The 23,344-nt window shown below is 33.2% G+C and overlaps 1 long non-coding RNA gene across 1 annotated transcript; it reads right to left on the bottom strand.

Annotated features, from left to right (window-relative positions):
- Positions 1–21,018: 21,018 nt before the first annotated feature.
- On the bottom strand, positions 21,019–23,188 carry LOC128293867 (uncharacterized). Its single transcript, XR_008283982.1, has 3 exons — positions 22,885–23,188; positions 21,924–21,965; positions 21,019–21,041 (listed from the first exon to the last, which is right to left on the bottom strand). It is a non-coding gene; the product is annotated as an uncharacterized LOC128293867 (long non-coding RNA).
- Positions 23,189–23,344: the final 156 nt, after the last annotated feature.

The following is a 23,344-nucleotide window of genomic DNA, read 5'->3' as shown; positions in this document are numbered from 1 at the left end:
TACGAATATGAGTACATCGTTTTCTTTTTGCCATAATCCAATTATGATCTTTTCATTAAAATGCCATAGCCCAATTATGGTCTTACATTTAAATATTGCCATGATCCAACTATGATCTTATCCATCAATTCATCCTTTGCCACAAATGATGGTACTCAATTTTCGCGTTCCATTTAACCCGAACATTCACTTTAAAATCATTGTATAATAATATTCCATATTTTTACCAAATAGTATAAATAAATACATAATACCATCCATCAATTAAATATAAATATCAAAGTTCAACCATACGACCTTACCTGGGGTAAATTGTGGAAGTTGTAGTAATTCAGAGACTATTCAGCTAATTTCTCTTTTTCACGTTTGTCTTAGGATTCTTAATCTATAATATAAAATTATTCATTCATTAGCATCTAATTCAATTCTAATTCACTCTACAATTTATGTCCTTCAATTTTTGAATTTACACATTTACCCCAAATTTTACAATTTTTACAATTTAGTCCCTGATCAATTAACCCATCAATTGAACTAATTTTTCTAAATTAACACTTTATCTAATTATTTTAGGCTACTATACAGCCTTTGATACTCAGAATTTCAACACTAAGCCCTAATTCATAAATTTTTCACAATTAGGTTCTAATTTCAATTTCTATTGAAATCATTTAGTAAAATCACCACATAGCAAAATTAGAGCTTCAAATCCATGTTTATTCATCATAAACTTCCAGCACTCATCCATCATAACTTTCAAAATTACTCATAGAATCAAAAACTAATGAATTAATAGTTGGACCTAATTGTAAAAGTCTTAAAAATATAAAAATTTCAAGAAAAGAACAAGAATTAAACTTACTTGGAGCAAAAATATGAAAATAAGCTTAAAGAAACCCTCTTACTGTGTTTTGCTGAAGTTTTAGAAGAAACTTATCTAGAATTCTCATGAAATTTCAATTTTAAAGTTTAATTTTACAAAATTTCCATTTTTACCCCTTGTTCACATTGTTTCCTCACTAATTTCTTTGTCCCTGCGTCCGGCCTGTATAATCTTAGACCCAATTGCTATTTAAATCCTTCTTATTTATTATTTGAGCTATTTAGTTACAATTTCTTTAATTAGCAAATTTTGCACCTTTTCAATCTAGTCCTTTTTTATTTAATTAACTATCAAAACTTTAAAATTTCTTAACGAAACCTTAATATTAACTAAATAACACTCCGTAAATATTTTTATAAATATTTACGGCTCGACTTATAAAATTGAGGTCTCGATACCTTATTTTCAACCCAATTTACTTAATAATTTCTTTTAAATCACAAAGTTTACCAATTCAAGCATATTACTAAAATCACACTTGACTAATAAATATTAATTTATTAAGTTTTCAAACTCATTCATTAAATTTAGTGATCTCAAATCACTATTTTTGACACCATTAAAAATTAAACTATTATTAAAAAATATACAAATTTAAAATATATTTTAACCTTTAAAATTTTACTTTATAATATGATATAAATAACAACACGAAACATGTGACATAACTATACTAGTTATTTTAATTTAGAATAAATTAATATCATATAAAATCTATTTCAAAATATTTATTAAAATTGCTAATTCGAGTAATGTACTAATTTGGGTATATTTTAATTCTGTTATAATTCTCGCAGAAGTACAGATGTTCTTCTATTTGTTTATTTTTGTTTGATTTGATGATTGTTTTTGCTTTTCAAAGAAAACTTTTCAGTGCATTTAATACGTTTTAATCCTCCTGCAGTTTACAGCTAGCAATAATTTTCTGGAACATTTTCCAAGGTTTTGGTATTATTCACCATTTTCAGACTTTGTTGTTTGATGTTGCATTTTATTCTCAATAAATTAGATCTAACTTATCTTTAAATTATTTTGTACTTTAAATTTTCTTTAGATTTATTTTAATTTAATTTTAGATATACTCTAAATATTAATACATATGTTGCTCTCTACAATATTTAAATATCATTATAGTTTATTGAATATATATTACTTATAAATATAATTATATTTATAAATTTAAAACCTTTTATTTAGTTTATTAATAATATTTAATTTTATGTATCATGCCAATTGAGTTTTAACTCGATAGGTATAGGTATCGTTATTAATATAAGAGGACGTGAGTTTAAGTACACTGGAATGCATTATCCTTTTATTTATTAGTTGGGGAAAAACTATGAGTAATTCTAGACATTATGTTAAAAGGAACAGATATCATCATAACATATAATGAGATTTTTTAAAAAAAGTTATGTATCATTAACGAACCAAAATTGATATTCCAATTACTTTTTAAATAATATATCATCATTTGATTCATGAATAATAATAAATTTGTAACATTTTTTATAAAATAACTTGTCAAAATGATCAACGATTATAATCCAGTAATACCTATTATAAATTCATTGAACTTGAATAAATACAAGTTTAATAGAATTCACAAAAGTTTAACTAAATTTAAACTTAAGTACAAAACTTACTAAACAAGTTTAATAAAATTTTAATTCAAGCTCAAATAATTTAATTATATTAAAGCTGAACCCAAACTTAAAATAAATATTCAACCAAAAATATAAATTTTGAATTTTTAGCAAATAATGTTTTAATTGAAATCATAAAATTAAGAAATTGAATATCAATTTTCTTCTTCAGCAAACATATCTATAACTTTGTGAAAAGAAAGTTTGTTGAAGTAGTATCACTTCAATAACCATATTTTCTTCAGGATTAATATTTTAATACTTTTTATTATATCAAGGCAAAATGATATACTTGCAATTGCCAGAGGAGATCAAAACTAGGCTGAACATTGAATCGATTATTGTAGAAATTAAGACGAACATCTTCAACCTCAGCTCGTTCTTCGTCTGTGCCTGCATTTGGATCAAACTCCCATGTTTGTCTTCCAAAAAAATTGTTGGTACTGTGAAGGTAAGGATCATTGCCACCTTCCCCTATCTTAAGCCTCCACATTTTCTCCCTTTATTTATTCTTTCACTACCAATTCAAGAATCGAACTGTAAGTGATAGTGATCAGTTTATCACTAAATAATTTAGTGGGTAGTAGTTAAATGGAGAAAATAAGAATGAAAATATGGTTACCATTTGATGATAAAAACCTCCCGCTTATATATAGAGACTTTAAGACAACTATTACTTGTCATTATTAAAGACAACAATTTTTATTTATATTTAATTAATTAAAATACTATTAGTATTTAAAACCAACCCCTACATAATTTATTAATTTAAATTAATATTTGATTTTAATTGTAATGCCCCAAATTTCTTATGTTTGCTTCCGTAAAATTTTAACACAATTGTGTATCTATTTTGGTGGTTATGTGTTCGGAGTGTGTGTGAGAGGACTTAAGTTCAAGCCTTACCTTTGATAAATTTTAGTATTTTTCTGACTTAAGCCCTATTCTTACTTAATGGGCTTATATTAAATTATTTGTAAAGTCATTAGATTGAGCATGTTAGTTTGAGTGGCAAGGAGTCAGGGTGTTGTAGGTCCTGTTTTTGAATTCTTGCACAAACAGCAGAATTTATTTTTGCTCGGTTCTGCGCAAGTGTTTCAATGCAGTTGGAATTCTGAGTAGTGGGTTAATGGAGATAATTAGGGGATTGTAGGATATTATCTTTTATTTTAATTATTTTTGTTCTTTTTCCAAAATTTTCTCTTTCCCAAAAAACTTTCTGACGTTCTTCTTCTAAAGCAAAATTCCCAATTTTCTTCTTGTCTTCTTTACTCTCTGGCGAAGACTATCAAATTCCTTTATTTTGTTCTCGATTTTTGTTTCTAATCCTTGTCTTTGTGCACTTTGAACCCTTGGTTTCGGTTTAATCGGTAAGTGAGCTTGTGGTAGCATTCCTTAATCGTTTGATTTCTAGAGGTTGAACCTTTGTGGTATTTTTGTGCGTAGGAGAAGAGGGTGAAACAGCAGCTCCTATTCAATGGTTGAATTGGTGCGAGTGAACGAGTGTGTTGGTGGTAAGTGTGTGCGTTTCTTTCGGTTTAGTTTTGAAGGGTTGTGAATTGTTGGCTAAATTCGTTGTGGGTATTCTGATTTTAGGTTTCGAAGGGCTCTGGAGTGTTGTTGCATCAAAATGATACCAGGTGTGTACCCGAAACGAAGAAAAACAGGATTCAATGAAAGCTGAAATTACAATCTGTCGATGCCACACGGCCTTCTGGTAGGCTGTGTGGTAGGCCGTGTGTGACGACACGGCTATATGATCGACGAAGGCCAGGCCGTGCACAAGACACGGCCGTGTGATGGCCGGAGTGTGGTCATGTGAGCCACACGGGCTAGGCCAAATTGGGCATGTGGGCCCACACAGGCATGTGGGAACATTATACTGAGATTTTCTGTAAGGTCGCACGAGTCGTCCTAATCGACTGTGGGCCTATCGTAGGGTCGGTAACCGTTATCCAACCCTAAAACCAAGCAAAAGGTTAGATTGAGATATGGTTATGAGCATGCCTATGTTTGTTTATCTGCTATCTGTTTATAAGAGCATGTTAAGCATGATATATCTGTTAATTTTGTATGTATGATTATGTTATCTGATATTGGGGATGGGATTATGCATATTGGAGGAAGTGTTCAGAAAGGCATTTGTGCCTAATATCTAGCAGCTTGGCTGCATTATATTTGTTATGTGCCACATCGGCACAACATGGTGTGTAGGGCTGGGTGAGTGTTTTAAACCCCACATGGTGTGTAGGGATGGTCGGAGATAATGTGTAGAGGTTGGGGGTAAGATATCTGATTCTGATTCTTGTTTACACAAATCTGTATCTGTAATGAGCTTAAGCCCGAATTTGTATTTGTATCTATCTGAGCATATGATTCTGATTTTCTGTTGTGTGCATGCTTAATTCTGTGGGGTTACACACCGAGTTTATGTAAACTCACTCCTTTTTGCTTAATCTGTACAGGTAATCCATAGAGTTAGACGGATCGGTGCAACAAGGACTCGACGGTGACCACACGTTATCATTGGTTTTATTTGGGCTACAGTTTTATTTAAAGTTTGGCATTACGAATGAGAGTCTGTATTTTCTAAGATTGTGTGGACTTTTTAACTGTTTGGCTTTGGTTTTAGGTTTTGGTTTAACCTGCTTATTTTTATGATGGCTTCACTTAAAGCTTTGTTTTTCTAAAAATACGAACTGCTTTTCTTAAACACGACGTTTTTCTAAGCTTCGGCTAAATTGGTACTTATTAAGGCAAGTCGACTAATTGAACATATGTTTTGAAATAAATGAAAGCAATTAAATGTTTATAAGCTTAAGGTTTTTGTCAAGTTAGCTCCGTTTTCAAAATCCCTTCCACGTGACATCGTCAGATTCTGCCATAATGTCTAAACTGGATTTGGGGTATTACATTAATTATTATTTAAAATTTGGGTTTAATTTTATACTTAAATAAGAATTTTTGTTATTGATATATTCACCTACATAATTTTAATTAATAATAAAATTAATTATTTTAAATTTATAAATAATATATATCTTTCAAATAATCTTATTTAAGAATTTTAAATATTTAATATTTTATAAAATTAAATTTAGAACAATTAATATGGCATTATTTTTTATTGTTAAAATTTTATTACTTTTATAAAACTCGTGCACGATAGAATGTGTAATTTAAGTATTTTAAATATTTAAATTTATAATTTATTGATATTATTCAAATAATGTATTATGTAGAAATGAGGGGTTTACTTGCTTAGCAAAACAAAAATGTGGCTAAAATGGTACTTGAAATTGTAGCCACAGTTTCAATCACAAAACCAGAAGTGCAAAAGAAGCAAAGATGAACATCGAGATTGTTTACGCAGTTTGACTTGAGTCTATGTCTGTGGGGCCTTACCTAAAGCAATTGATGTATGTTCACGTGACTAACTAAAAATACGACAAAGGAAAATGCGCCTATCGATAAATAGTATAGCTACGGTGAGCAAAGATATTGTATCCACGATGACTAAAAATATTAGTTATTACAGTTTTCCTATTATTTAGCCGAAAAATTGGAGTGATTGTTTTCAACTAAGATTTACTAAATTAATCTAACTAAATAACTCAACAGAGAGTGAATCAGGAAAATAATCGAATAAAAACCAATGAGAGAAACAATACCTAGGAAAGAATCCACCTAGACTTCATCTATTATTATGAATCTGATTTAAACGATTTATTCATTCGGTATCGTGATCCTTAGAAATTCCTAAATTATGCTAATATATCTTTTGAGAGTAAGAGCAATTGACTCTAGGTTGATTAATTAAAATTTCTTTCTAATTAAAACCCCTATTGTTGAATTAACTTGATCTATAAATTCTCTTATTAGATTTGACTCTAATCAGGTAGATTTATGCCGTTTTATTTCTAAAATTGCATGCAACTCCACTCAATTATGCTAGATCTACTCTTAAACAGAGACTTTTGCTCCTCCGATTAAGCACATTAAACATGAGTTAATATCCCAAAAGTATTAAAACAAGAGATAAGTGCACATAACTGAGAACAGGAATCAAATATTTATCGTATAAAACAAAAATTAAATAATAGAATTCATCATAGGGTTCATCCTCCTTAAGTATCTAGGGCATTAGTTATAATTGTGAATAAAAACATCTCAAAGTCAGAATAACCATAAGAAATAAAGAAACTTATAAAAACTTTAACGGAAATTAAAAGGAGGTATTCAATCTCGATGGAAATCTGCTTTAGTGTTGGCTCCAATTGTGTTCTTCGAGTTGTTTTCTTTGATATTCTCTAATGGCTCCCTATTCTCTTATTCTATTTGATATTTATAGACTTCAAAATGCCCAGAAAGCCTAAAAATAGCAATTTTTCGTGTGTTTGGGATGCAAGTCATGAAATTGACACGGTTTGGCACATGGCCGTGTGGCTTACACGGTCGTCTGTTCAACCCGTGTGGGAAAGTCTAAGTCACGTGGCTCTTGAAATCAACTCTATTTGTCCAATTTTCGCTTATTTTTTGCTCCTTTTGCTTCCAAATGCTCTCCTAAGTATAGAAACATGAATTCAATGGATTAGAAGCATAAAATTCACCAATTTGCATAGATAATCATCCAAAAACACATTAAGAACGAGATTAAAGTATTTTACTTTTATCACTTATTAACAATGATCCACTATCTCTCACATAGTACAACCAATGATTTAAGTCCTAATACTAGTATAACACTCACCAATTTAGCGACCTCACCGTTGTACAAAGACTAGATCACTCTCCCACTAAGCTTCCCCCTTGAAAGCTTAGTTTGGCAATCCAAGGGACTATCTTGATTCTTTACAAAAATAATGCACACATAAATATTTCTAACATGAACAAATTTGTGCTCTCTTAAAGTTTTTTTCCCTCTAGGATACCCTTATTCTAAGCAAAACTTAAATATATGTAGTACTTAAGTTTTGTTTACATAAGTGTAGAAGCCCAAATTGCCCGGGCCCGATTTCATCAAAACCCAACCAAACCTCTAAACCCACTAAAACCCTTAACTCATGACCCATTTACATCTACCCAAACCCATTACAAAATCTAAATATTAAACCCAATTCAAAAGCCTATTAAGCCCCCCCCAAAAAAACCTAACCCAAAAAAAAAAAGAAGAAAAAAGAAAAACCTAACAAAAAAAACTAAAAAAACCCTAGCCACCTAACCACTTTCCCACTTGCCCTATTTTTCCTTCCCATTTTTGATATCCATTGTCTACCACCACCACCTACAAAATAGAAAAAGAAATAATAGAAAATCATGTAAAAAATGGCTATAAAAAGCCATTCAAAAATCATGTAAAAAAAAAAAGAGGAGGGGGATTTTACAAAGATTGAAAAAAAAACAGAAAAATCCCTTCAAATTTTGAACACAAAAGAAACATCAATAAAAAGGTTGCATCTTTTTCTTTTTTCCTCTTCTTTCAAATTTTTTTTCTTTTTGTTGTGTTGTTTTTTCTTTCTTTATATATACATATATTGTTAAAAAATTTACCTTTTCCGCCACAGTAGGCGTTGGCGGCGATGGCGATTTACAGGCGTGACCGACGATCAACAGGTGACCGCCCCCTTGGCCGGATTTCCTTTCCCCCTCCCTTCTCTCTTCTTTCCCCTTCTTTTTTAGGTATTTTATATATATTATGTATATATTTTTAATGCCATTAGTTATATATTTGTTATGTATATATTCTTAAATACTATTATATACATATATATATATATATATATATATATATTTTAAATATCATATTGTGTATATATTATTATTACAAATTATTACTATTGCTAGTATTATTATAACTATTATTATATTAGTGTATATTTTATGTACATATGTATATATATATATATTTGCACATATCATTATTTTATATTATTGTTGTAAATTTTTATGTATATATTTTTTAGGTACGTTTCCTAATATTTTCTTTTATTGTAGATATTATTATTATTATTATTACATACTTTTATTATATGCATATATATATATATATATGTATTTTATGTACATATTATTATTTTATATTATTATTACCAAATATATCATTTTTCCTATTTTATTATTAGTACATGATTTGTTTTATTTTGTAAATATCATTATTATTGTTATTTTAATATTCTAGTATTCCATATTAATATTTTTCATTAATGATATTATTTTTTTATGTCCTTTATCTATTTTTAATTTCTCACTTTAGGAATATTTTTCTCATGTTTTAATTAATTTCAAAAATAAGGCAATGTACCGATTTAATATTAAGCCATCGATTTCATCGCTATGTTGGGTGAAATTAAATGGCTTGTGTTAAAAACAGGACACCCTTTCTAAAAAAATCGAAAACTAAAATTCTCATTTTTCAATCGGATCACGATTAAATATTATATTGAACTCGTATTTTTGAAAATCAAGTCAACAAATGTTTATGAGATACCAATTTTGGGCGTCGCGAGGTGCTAATACCTTCCTCACAGAATCGACTCGAACCCCAATTTTTCTCTGGACTTTCACGTAGACCTAAATTTGGCCTTCTTTTTGTTTTAAAATAATTTTATTAGGTGTCCGATCACACCTATAAAAAAGGATCGGTGGCGACTCCCTTTGTTAATAAAATCGAAAGTTGGTTTTCAAATGTTTAATAAATCGCCACAATTAGCGACCAAGCGAAACTAATTTTTTTTTTACGTCGCTACAATAAGATTATATTTTAATTGCCTTTCTGTAAAGCAAGGCTAAAAACCAGCATAATATAGTACTTCAATAACAATATTGATGTAATATAATGTCCTAAACTATAGAAAGTGACTTTACTTGTTTCACAAGTAACTTGACTCAATTGGTCTTCATGCGTTGGGTTTTACTCATCCAAATATTTTCATAATAATTAGCCCATTGCTTTTGTTCTACAATTTGTCAACTCTTCAACTAGGCAAGTAGGGCAATGAAATAGTGCCTAAGGTTGTGACAACTGTTTCAACCACAAAAACAACAACAGAATTAATCTTGCCTTTAAATATGTCAACAGTCTCCCCTTTTGGAAATTTCTGAACAAAACATATACAAGAAAAATAAAACCATCATAATTACATATTATTCCCCTAGGTATCTCCCTCTTAATCAAAGTATCAGTCGTTGAGGAGGCCAAAGATATCGATGACATAAGGGCTAATGAGTTAATTGTAACACCCTAAACCTAACCTAGACATTACACCCAGATCTAGAGAAGTTACCATGATTCAATTTGAAAATCCAAAAATTAGTTGGGCTTGTAGAAATAGCGGTAGCGTTTGATAAAAACAATTTCGATTTATTTTAAAAGAAAATATCTTTCTTACTCAATTCATTAATCTTGTCGATTAAATTTATACTTAAAAACACTTACGTTTGTAGTGAAACTCTTAGTTAAATTCAATTTTGAAAATGTAGTTTGGTTTTGAAAATCCAATGTTTTGCTAATAGAGTAATTATAATTTTAAAACGATAAAATGGTTTGAAATAGAAATTAAAAGTCCAAATTTAAAAATAGTCCCAAAATTCCAAAATAGTCCAATGAAACGAAAACATATTAATCTAGACAAAATTTAAGGAAATGTAATGCAAATATGTAAAACCAAGCTCCCATTGCTCCGGTCTGTCTTATGTCTGAGGATTACCTAAGAATCAAACAAACAAAAAGTGAGCTTACAAGCTCAGTGTGTAACTTACTATAATTCAAACAGAAAATACCATTTCAGACATGTGTTCAGGTACCACTAAGATGAATTTCATAAACAGAAACATATGCATATCAGATATAGATTAAATTCCTACCTCCATCCGCTACACACCATCTCTGGCCATCCCTTCACACCAATTAGGGTATTAAATACTTAACCAACCCTACACACCAATTAATGTCTATATGACTCTTTTCAGAGTACTTACAGTTTAGTTGCCAGATCAATAAGTGATATACCCTCCAAATACAGATACACATGGCTGCACCGCCAAATTAGGCAGATAAATTAAACTGCCAGCACTTCCTCCATAAACAAATTTCCCACCATAATGCATATACAAAACTAGACATATCACATACGTGTATGACATACATGTTTTTTATATCAGATTCATATCATACTTAGCATATAACAGATCATGCTATCACATATAACATACTACTTATGCATTTACTAGTCATATTAAACAGTAACAGAGTAACAAAAATCATGGTTTATAGGCAAAATTGTACCATGCGAACCCTACGCAAGGGCTATATTCAATTCGCATGGCAACTATGACCTTAGGAAAAAAATTAGAATTTGGACCTACACGCCCGTGTGGCGTTGACAGTCCAGTTTTTGACTTTCAGTCATTTGCAATTTTTCAGGTTTTCATTAAACACTTGATCTGATTATGATGCAAATGCAACCATAAGACTTCCTGAACCTAAAAACGACAATTAAATCTCCAATTGAGACGATTCCCAAACCAAATTCACAAAAATTGATATAGCCAACATAAAGTTTAAACAAATAATTTCAACCTAAAACCCCAAATTGACTCCTTACCTTCAAGATATAGCAACCCACCAACGTTTCTAGGTCACCGAAAAATTAATTGCCTCTCCAACTTCACCTAGAAACTCAAACGATTAATCATACGGAACATCTTTAACCCACAACTAACGAAAAGAATAATAAAAACAAACTCACTTACTGTGAAAAAATAAAATAAAATAAAATAAAATAACCATACAGATTTTACGTGGAAACCCTTTCGGGAAAAAACCACGGGCAGAAGAGAAGAAAATTCACTATGTCGAATTCATAGTAATTATAAGAGGATAGACTATGTTTATTTTTAGGCTTGGAAAGCCATATTCTAGGAAGACTGAAATACCTTATTCTAATCAATATTAAATAGATGGAATTTAATAAGGTTTAAAAAATCTTATTCTAAAATAAAATAAAAGAAGTGTAATTCTATATGGATTTTTCTTTTATTTTATTTTATCACTGTATTTTATTTAAATAAGGATTCATGTCACTTAATTCTAACAATCTCCACCTTGACACAAATTCTCAATGAACAAGTTCTTCATCGCGAACTCTTAATGAACAAGTTCTCCACCTCTTCCACAAAACCCCTTAAGGGTTTGACTTCAACAATGAGCACTAATTTACAATGAACAGCCTTTTTACCTTTAGAAAGTTTTACAAGATCCCATGTTCTATTTTTGTGGAGTGATTCCATCTTCTCTTGCATAGCAAACATCCACTTTTCTAAGTCTTTACAACTAACCGCCTCATAATAATTAGATGGTTCTTGATTCGCATCTATATCTTCAGCCACATTTAAAGCATAAGCAACTAGATCAGCCTCAGCATACTTCTTTGGAGGTTTAATTTCTCTTTTAGTTCTGTTTTTGGCAATAGAGTTTTGCGGTGAAGAAACAACTCTATTCTCAATTTTTGTACTAGCTTGAGGAGTCGACTCTGTATTAATCTGATGCTCCACATACTTTTGATTTTCTTTATTGGAAGAGACTTTAAGAGATAAGTTAGGTAGCATAGCAGTTTCATCAAATACAACATCTCTGCTAATCACAACTTTTTTATTTTCAGGACACCATAACTTATACCCTTTTACACCAACTTTATAACCAAGAAAAAACGCATTTAATGGATCTCGGTTCCAATTTTCCATTATCAACATGAGCATACATAGGACACCCAAAAATCTTTAAATCAGAATAATTAGCAGGATTACCAGACCATACCTCTTGTGGAGTCTTTTTCTCAATGGCAACGGATGAAGATCGTTGATAAAAAACATGCGATGAGAGGTCGCTCACGCCAAAACGACTTTGGTAAGTTGGCATTTGACAACATACATAGAACCTTCTCCATGATCTTTCTATTCATTCGTTCTGCAATGCCATTTTGCTGTGGAGTATGGCGAACTGTCAAGTGTCTCACGATCCCTTTTCACTTGCACAATCTATTAAACTCATCAGAACAGAACTCTAAGCCATTGTTTGTGCAGAGGTATTTTATTTGTTTTCCCGTCTATTTTTCAATCATAATTTTCCAAGACTTAAATGTGGAAAACACATCACTTTTCTGCTTCAAGAAGAACGCCCAAACTTTTTTAGAAAAATCATCAATAAAGGTTAGCATATAATTAGCTCCACCTCTCGAAGGCACTCTGGATGGCCCCTACAGATCAGAATTAATATACTCCAACGTTCCCTTCGTGTTATGGATTCCTCTAGTGAATCGAACTCTCTTTTACTTCCCAAAAACACAGTGTTCACAAAAATTCAGTTTGCAAATTCCTTGCCCATCAAGAAGTCCTTTTTTGCTCAATTCTGCCATGCCATTCTCACTCATATGCCCTAGGCTCATATGCCAAAGTTTAGTAATATCATCATCTGACAAGGAAGAGGAAGCGATAGCTGCATCACCAGTAACAGTAGAACCCTGCAAAACATATAACTTGGCAATCTGTCTCTGCACTTTAATCACAATAAGGGAACCTTTGAAAATCTTTAAAACCCCACTTTCAGCTGTGTATCTATACCCTTTTGAATCAAGAGTACTCAACGAAATTAAATTTCTTTTCAATTCTGGAACATGTCGTATGTCACTAAGTGTTCTGACAGCTCCATCAAACATCTTAACTTTAATTGTTCCAACACCTGTGATTTTACACGATGCATTATTTCCCATCAAAACAACACCTTCAGACACTATTTCGTAAGTTGTAAACCAATTCCGATTGGGACTCATGTGGAAGATGCAACCTGAATCAAGTATCCACTCCTCGCTTACTTTAGAATCATTGGCAGAAGCGACTAGAAGTTCACCATCGCTGTAGTCTTCTACAACATTAGCTTCACCGGAATTTTCTGGTTGTTTTCCCTTTTGATTTGCAGCCTCCCTTTTAATCTTATTCTATAGCTTGTAGCACTCAGATTTAATGTGCCCTTTCTTTTTGCAGAAGTTGCAAGTTTTACCTCTGTTTGAAGTCTTTGATCTACCCTTAGATTTACCTCGAGGATTCCGTTCCTGTGTCCTTCCACGATCATCATCAACATTCTAATCTTGTCTCCCACAAACAATGAGACCCTCTCCTTGAGAGTCGGGTTTAACCACAAGATGCTTCATCTTATCATACGAGGTCAAAGAATCATAAACCTCATCAACTGTGAGAGACTCGCGGCGATATAAAATCATGTCTCTAAAGGTTAAATAAGACGGGGGCAACGAACAAAGTAAAATCAACCCTAGATCTTCCTTATCATACTGAACCTCTATGGCCTCCAAATTTGAGAAAATTTCTTTAAACGCTGTTAAATGTTCGTGTACAGACGCACCTTCCTCCAAATGATGAGTATAAAGATGCTGCTTCATATGCAACTTGCTTGTTAGAGTTTCGACATACATATTTGTTTTAGCCTCTTCCATAATGTAGCAGCGGTTTTCTCTTTTATCACATCTTGCAAAATTTCGTTGGAAAAATACAGATATAATTGTGTTAATGCCTTTCGATCTTTACGCTTCTTCTCTTCATCTGTTAATGTCGAAGGCATCTTATCTATCCCTAGCAGGGCATCCTCCAGATCCATCTGTGCAAGAACTGCTTGCATCTTAATCTGCCACAACGCAAATCTGGTATTGCGATTCAACAGCGGAATTTCATATTGCGATTCAACAGCGGAATTTCATACTTCGAAGACTCCATTACCATGATCGATATGAACAACCCGAAAGCTAGGATACCAATTTGTGAAAAAATAAAATAAAATAAAATAAAAACACACAGATTTTACGTGGAAACCCTTTCGGGAAAAAACCACGGGTAGAGGAGAAGAAAATTCACTATGTCGAATTCGTAGTAATTACAAGAGGATAGACTATGTCTATTTATAGGCTTGTAAAGCCATATTCTAGTAAGACTGAAATACCTTATTCTAATCAATATCAAATAGATGGAATTTAATAAGGTTTAAAAAATCTTATTCTAAAATAAAATAAAAGAAGTGTAATTCTATATGGGTTCTTCTTTTATTTTATTTTATCACTGTATTTTATTTAAATAAGGATTCGGGTTACTTAATTCTATCACTTACTAATGGTACTTGCACAAGTAATTGATAGATTGATTATGCTTCAATGACGATTATCTATGGCATTTAGGATGTAACACCCCCTACCCGTATTCATTGCCGGAATAGGGTACGAGGCATTACCGGAGTTTACTGAACATTTTCAGATAATTTTGAGTCATTTATTATTCATATTTTGAAATAATCATAATGTCTCTCTATTGGGCCCTCGAAGCCCAAAACATACATTAGAAACCAACTGGAATAAAATCGAGATCATAAAAAAATTTCGCAAAATCTTAAATTATATTTTCATCTAAGTACTTACCATTTCAATGCTCCTTATAATTAAACATGTTACCATTCAATCAATAGCTTGGAACTTGTCTAAGCGTCAAACAACAACATTGTTAGTATACTTGCACATATTTCATACAAATTCAACATTGATATACCTATTTTCTCAACATATCACACTTGAGTTTAATAATAGTCTCAACTTACATAATTTCCTTGTATCAACATATCAAAGATAATTATATATATACATATCACAAAATATATTATTCTCTTACTATTTCTTCATAAGCATATATCATTCATTTCGTTATATCAATATTTCATGCACCATCATTTCCTTATATCTTGTATATATTTATTTCGGTAATAGTTCGTATTAAACTTAACATAAATTAAATTCCATGTATCTATACTTATTTCATTTATCTATCTTCTTAATTATTTCATACAACTATTTTGTACATATATTTCCATATGACCAATTCCTGTAAACATTTCACACAACCATTTCATATAACCATTCCATCTGATACATATTACCTGAATATCGATTGTTCAATAGATATCTTGGCGTTTCTCTTCCTCGATCTTATTTATCTTCGACATGATGTCATAGTATCTTTCAACTATGGTTTTACTCGTTTTCTGTCATGTTGCCATGGTATCTTTCAACCATGGTCTTATTCATTTTCCCGTCATGTTGCCATGGTATCTTTCAACCATGGTCTTACTCATTTCATGTCAGGTTGCCATGGTATCTGTTGTAGGCCAATTTTAGCCCATTTACATCAAAACCCAATTTAGCCTTATCTAACCCACCAAAATTAAACTCAAAACCCAAAATCTTAACTACCCAAAGCCCAATTTACATCAAAACCCCAATAGCCTAAACCCTAAGCCCAAATCAAAATAAAAAAAACTTAGCCCACAACTTAAACTTTTCTCAACTAGCCACACCTTTTCCACCATCAACTCCACTAGCCATACCTTTTCCACCACCAACTCCATTAGCCACTCCTTTTCCACCACCAACTCCACTAGCCACACCTTCTCCACCACCAAATCCACTAGCCACACTTGCTCCATTACCTACTCCACTAACCACACTTGCTCCACCACCACTTGTACCTACAAATGAAGACATAAACAATAAAAAAAATATTTTGTAAATGGCTATATAAGCCTTCTCATATTTTGTATATGGAGAGGATGTTTTTTTGGAGAGTTTTTGGGAGAGAAAGTTATTGTAAAGGATTTTTGGAGAGGTTTCTTTTTAAAGTAATCAAGGAGAAGAGTTATTGTGAAGGCTAGTTTTTGGAGAAGCTAGTTTTTTTTGGAGATTAATCAAAGATCAAAGCAAAAGAGGTTTCTTTGTCTATTCTCATTTTAAGTTCTTTGTTTACTTATTGTTTTCCTTTCAATCTTATTTTGTTTCTTTTATACGAAAGTAAAAAATAAAAGGAAGAAGCTTACCCATTTTTACCAAAAATGTTTTTTGAGGTCCGGCTGCCGTGTACGGTGGCGCCGGCGGCGGTCCGGCGACCGGACGATGGCCGGCCTTGTGGCCGAAAATCACCCACCCTCTCCCTCTCTCTCTTTTTTTTTGTTATTATTATATTTCTTAATGTTATATTATATATATTCTTTTAATATATTAGGTATATTTTAAATTCTATATTACGTATATATATATATATATATATATATATATATTTTATACTATTTTATGTATATATCTTAACTATATTATGTATGTATTTTTAACACTATATTATGTACATATTTTTAATATTATCACGTATTTATTTTTTTATATATGTACATATTGATGTAGTATTATTAATAGTATTGTTTTTTTAAACATCATTATTATTTTAATATATATATATATTATGTACATTTTTATTTCTATTTTATTTTTATTTGTCAATATTAATTATTATTATTCTAATATTTTGATATTTTAATATTTTATATTTTATATATTTTATTATTCACATCATTATTCGCATTTTTTGACAATAATATTCTTGGATTTTTTTACTCTCATTTTAAAAACTTTTTACATTTTAATTTTAAGAATAAGGCAATGTACCGATTTTAACATTAAGTCATCGATTTCATCGCTATGTTGGGTGAAATTAATCGGCTCGTGTTAAAACGGACGTCCTTCTAAAAAAACAAAAAAACTTGCAACTTCTCATTTCATTCAATCGGATCACACTTAAATGTCAAATTGAATTCGTATTTTTGAAAATCAAGACAACATGTGTTTAATAAGATACCAATCTTGGGCGTCGCGAGGGTGCTAATACCTTCCTCGCGCGTACCCGATTCCCGAACCCTAAATTTTCTCTGGATTTTAACGTAGACCTAAACTCAGCCTTTTATTCGTTTTAATAAGAGATCTAATAGGTGTCCGATCACACCTAGGAAAAAGGATCGGTGGCGACTCCCTGTTTATTTCAAAAATTAAACGTCAAATTTCAAACTTTTTTTTCAATAAATCGCCACAATTAGTGACCAAGCTAAGCTAAAATTTTTACGTCGCTACAGCTGGCGACTCCGCTGGGGACCTCTATTTTTGAGAGTCGAGTTGAATTAAACGCGTGTTGTCAAAATTTTTAAATTTCCGTGTTCAAATTAATATTTAATCATGATCCTTAAGTTTTGTTTTCGAAAAAATCATACATACGTATCTCCTAATTTGTTTTATCTTTCGTTTTAGTTTTGTAGTTTTAAAATAAATGGAACGATTGCAAGTTTCTCCCACACACCGTGCACTTGCATTTTGCATAACATAAGCTCTCTACCCGGGCTCTGTCCGTTTAAGTGAAAGTAAACGCTATGCCTTCGTGAGTTAACTCGTCCCTCCGCAAAGGCTAGTGAATACTTTCAGTTACATATGACTTATGCTTTCGTGAGTTAACTTGTCCCTCCGCATAGGCATAAGTAAATGTAATCCTCGAATTGAACTCGTGAGCCTGTGATGGGTTATGACCGAGGCTTCGTGCTAATCTTAGCAGATGATAGTACGAGCAATTCGAGTACCTGTCTAGAACCAAAACCGCATATAGTGAACCATACGAGCCACCCAACTAGAGCCATGCCGAACCTCCGCTCGTTTAGTAGTCACCAAATAAGTACACGGAAAAGCACATCTTACCTTCTATTTCTTTTACATTTGTGCTTTCTAAGCAAGGGAATCGAGTCCACTGGACCAAGTAGCTTAATTTGTTAGATTTTCCACAGTTTTTCTCTGTTTACATGTGTTGCGCTAACCAAGGTCGTTTGTCTGTATTTTTATTTTTCATCATGCATCGAAGGCATCTTGTTAGGAAAGTGTTGATTAGAGATTGGTTGCCAAAAACGGGTTTCTAATGGAGGAGTCAATTATACGAGTGACCGAAACATTGTGTTATACTCCTTTGATAAATGAAATGCCTAAATATGGGGCTATCTTGAAATCAACACCAAATTCTTGCATATTTATTCATAACTAACATTTTGAAATTCATACATTCATTCATGTATTCATTCATACATTGCATATCCCATATTCGATCGCTGAAAGATAAAATATACAATTCGCAGTTGTAATACCACAAATCTGGAACCACGCCATTCCTATAAAACGCGCCGACAAGCTAGAGTAATGGAAGCTGAATTCAATGAGAGAATTAAAAAGATGGAAAGGGCTAAAAAAGAATTACAAGAGCAACTGGCCAAATCGCAACAAGAGACGAGAGACCTAATGGTGAGATCTCGAGAGGAATCACTCGAGCAAAGAGATCAGATGGCTAAAATGATGGAGATGATGACAACTTTGGTCAAAGGAAAAAGACCCATGCAGAACCCCGATGTTATGGAACCTCGGTCAAGAATTCACCACGATCAGGATCCACTCTATCCCCCGGGATTCACTTCACCGCCACAGATACAACACAAAGAGGGTATACTCAAGGGAACCCACAGGCTTGAAACATCGACCTATGCCACCGCTCCACCCACTAATTTAGGGCAAGGAATATTCGCGTCGAACCTGTGGGCTAGTCCTGGCGATCCACTAGTTCCAGATCTGGATGACCCAAAGAGAGGTAGCCAAGTTGAAATTGGATAACCATGACGTAAAATATAGGAGTCTAGAGGAAAGACTCAAAGCAATAGAAGGCACTGAAGTCTTCTCCGCACTAGGTGCCAAGGAACTCAGTTTGGTACCTGATCTAATTTTGCCTCCAAAGTTCAAAGTGCCTGATTTTGAGAAGTATGATGGGACAAGGTGCCCAAAAGCACATCTCATTATGTTCTGTCGAAAAATGACCGGTTATGTGAACGAGGATAAACTACTCATACATTGCTTTCAAGATAGTCTAACAGGGTCAGCTCTTCGGTGGTACAACCAACTTAGTAGAGAAAAGATTCGATCTGGAAGGACTTGGCGTCCGCGATTCTCGCGAAACAAGCATGTATCGAGACATGGTGCCGAATCGGATGACCTTGCAAATGATGGAGAAAAGCCATCGAGACCTTCAGACAAGATGCACAGAGATGAAGAGACATCTCGCCCAAGTGGAGCCCCACTAACAAAAATAGAGATAACTGTTCTCTTTATCAACACCTTAAAGGCGCCGTTTTATGACAAACTAGTGGGAAGTGCCACGAAGGAGTTTATGGATATTGTAATATCTGGTGAGCTCATAGAGAATGCCGTCAAGAGCGGTAGAATGGAAGGTTCAAGGTTCAAAAGGGCGGCGCTATGAAGAAGAAAGAACCGAAGCCCATATGGTGGGAATGGGAAACCGTTATGCCCCTAATCCATATCCAAATCAACCCTGACCTCGAAATTATCCACCTCCAAATTTTTATTATCCTCCTCAAACCCCTTACTACCAAGCACTACATCCGTCCTACCCCGTATACGCCATGAACAACCAAAGACCCGTCACCACTTTTTCACAAAACACTGCACCAGTTCAAAACCAACCCAGAAACGAACCAAGACCAACAAGGCCCAACCCCCAGAGGCCACAATTTACTTCTATCCCTGTGTCGTAAGGGGAATTGTACCTAAAACTCTTGGAGAAACAATTGATATCTCCCCACTACATGGCCCCCCTTAAACCTCCATACCCGAAATGGTACGATCCAAACGCTAGTTGTGCATACCATGCGGGGAACCAGGGGCATTCTACTGAGAACTGTCTTGCTTTCAAAAGGAAAGTTCAAGGGCTCATCGATGCGGGCATGTTGCAATTTGATGGTACTGGCAGTACGACCGAGAATTTATTCCCAAACCACACCAAAGGGAATGTGAGCGCAGTAGGAGAGGAAAATGAACGGCAAAGTAGAAGATGGGTTTCTGAAATAAGAACACCTCTGCAGAAAATCTGGGAGGTACTAAGTGAGAAAGGGTTGCTCTGTCGTGTTAACGGAGTATTCGAAGGAAAAGATGCAAAATGTAGCACCCCAAACCCGGCCCAGAAGTTATGGCTGGATCCGGCATGCCATATCAAAAACGTTAAAAAAAAATTTTCCATTCTAAATCCAGAAAATCGTACTTGATGTTCAAAAGATTAATTCATTAAGGGTTAAAGTGAATGGAAGTCATGCACCGTAGGAAACCGAAAAAGAGGTGGTGAGTCCATCTGACCTTATACCAAGCTCCATTCTAACCAATCCTAGACATGCATACCGCCATTGCCACACCTTAACATCATGGATATTTCTAAGAAACCAATTTGATTAAGTCATTTTAGGAAAAGTGATTAATTTTGGAAAAAATACTTTCATTATGGAAGCTTTGCTTGTTGTCGTGTTATTTTGAAATCAACTGTTGTTTTTGAAAACTTGCCCTAAAGCTATCTAATTTCAACAGTTAAAATAAGTATTACCTATCTTAGTAATACATATTAAAACCATCAAAATAATTAAGCGGCCTTATTACATTTAAAAGCCCAAAACTTCAAACGTAAATAAAAGGATGTCCAGTTCACGGAAGAAAATCAAACTTTCGAGCGGTGGCCACTCAATTCCCTCACACTCCAAGCCCACTATGGTTGGGGATTTCCTGCGTGGATAAAAACAAAAGAGGTGAGTTTGGGGAAACTCAGTGTGTAAGGAAAACCCATTCAAAGCCCAAGTCAGCTCAAGCCTATTGGGCCCTAAGCCCATTCAGGTAACAGTGGTACTGGGCCAGAGCCCTTTTCAGATTACAATAAAGCGGGCCTTAGCCCTTATTCAGATAACAATATGGCCCATAGGCCCATTTCAAAATACATGCAACATCAATAACATATGCAAGCCCATTTGGGAGACTACTCAACCCACCAACCACTACACTCCACCCGTACCACCCATACACTCCAAGTGGGGAATAGCTCAACCCACCCAAATTTAACACTCCACGATTCTTGATTGTTTCGATTAACGATAAATTGAGGAAAAGCCTCCAAAGATGTGGACAAGCCACTTTCAAGACTTCCTCCGTCAATATCCCAATCCCATGCATCATATAATAACAACATGGCATGCAAGAATAACAACAATCAAACATGAATTTAGATCAATTTAACCTAGGGGTATTTGGTAATTTTGCACCTAGGGGTATAACAATAATTTTCCATACATAGGGTATTATAGTAATTTAGCTGCTTTTAGGGTTTTTCATGCATATTCCTAATTTTCACGTACTAATGTAATCACTACTGAGGGTTCTTATCAATTGGGCCCGCTGGCCCATCATTCCAATTTTGGCTCATTAAGCCCAAAAATATCGAGGGCACAGAAATTATGCACTTTGCAGTCCAAATTTTGTAGCTTACCAAAAACATTAATCGATTTACCTCACGAGCATTCGCACACTCGCAAATCTACAAAATACCGGTTTTCGACATTTCGGCTTTTTGACTTTTGCCGATCCAGACTAAGAAAGAGGGTGTTAGTTACACACCTGTTTGCGGCGATATGCTGACGAGATCCACACACGAACCGCCTACAATTGGATTACTAACACGTTAATCTAACTATTCAAATACAAACTACGTATTAACCCCTTACAATATTCAGCCAACCACACCTACAGATCATAGTAAGCTTATAAGAAATCAATAAGCAACTCATTAACAAATTTTTGTCAATGTTTACCACATAATCATAATTTCAGTGCAAGCTGTCTTCCTGAGCAACAGTCACTAAATCATTTATAACTGGAGCTACGAAACTCCAAATCAAGTTCCGTTAATTTTCCCTGAAAATAGACTCATATATCTTCTATCCATAAAATTTTCAGAATTTTTGGTTTATCCAATCAATACCAGAAATTTCTCAAAGTTTCCCATGTTTCACTGTTTGACTAATCTGACCACCCTTCATTACGAATCAAATTTCTCATTGTACATAATTCGAAATATGTTCTTGTTTATTTCATTAGAAACTAGACTCAATAATCTTTAATTACATAATTTATTCAGCTTCTAATTCTTCTCCTACAATTTATGGTGATTTTCCAAAGTCACATTACTGCTGCTGTCCCAAGCAGATTTATTACCAAATCACTCTTTCAAACACCTATCTTGCATGCATGTTATTTAAACATGTATATCACCAATCAATCATCACATATCTATGATTTTTACTAAAGCATAATCTCCATTTCATCATTTTAAAGCACAACATGTTAGCCGATTTTTCCCTTTAGCAACTAAGGCACATGCATGCTCATTTGTTTGGCTCAACTTCACATATCTTCCATTTTTCATCAAAAGAACATGAAACAACAACCATTTCCTTCATTTTAATTCATGACCAAATGCTCACAACACAACCAAAAATCAAAATATACTTCAAGAGTTAAGGTAGAATCAAGAAGAACTCATGAACCTCAAAATAGAAGCAAGGTACCAAGAACTTACCTTCAATTTTCCTCCTCCTAATGACCGAATACTCAAGAGCTTTCTCCTCTCCTTTCTCTTCTCTAACTTTCAGCTATGATGAACAAAGATGGACAAAACTTTGTTCTTTTCACCCCTTTTTCTTTTAATAAAACTTCATATTTCATCCATTTAATTCTTTAATACAAAAGACATGAAATTCTTATCATGAAACATTTACCTAACCCATTATCATGAAACATTTACCTAACCCATTATCATGGAACATTTACCTAACCTATTATCATGGAACATTTACCTAACCTATTATCATGAAACATTTACCTAACCTATTATCAATTTGTACCATAAATTATGGATATCAAGTGCTCATATTGTCTACAACAACATGATGGCTAGCCACTTCATGTAAAATGGGAGGTTTGTCATGCAAATCCTCCTATTTTGCACTCCTATTTATTTGGCCACTTCAATTTAGCCT

Source organism: Gossypium arboreum, chromosome 6 (assembly GCF_025698485.1).
Source record: "Gossypium arboreum isolate Shixiya-1 chromosome 6, ASM2569848v2, whole genome shotgun sequence".
NCBI classification, from domain to species: domain Eukaryota; kingdom Viridiplantae; phylum Streptophyta; class Magnoliopsida; order Malvales; family Malvaceae; genus Gossypium; species Gossypium arboreum.
The sequence above is the reverse complement of the archived record's forward strand: the minus strand, read 5'-3'. Positions and strand labels throughout refer to the sequence as shown.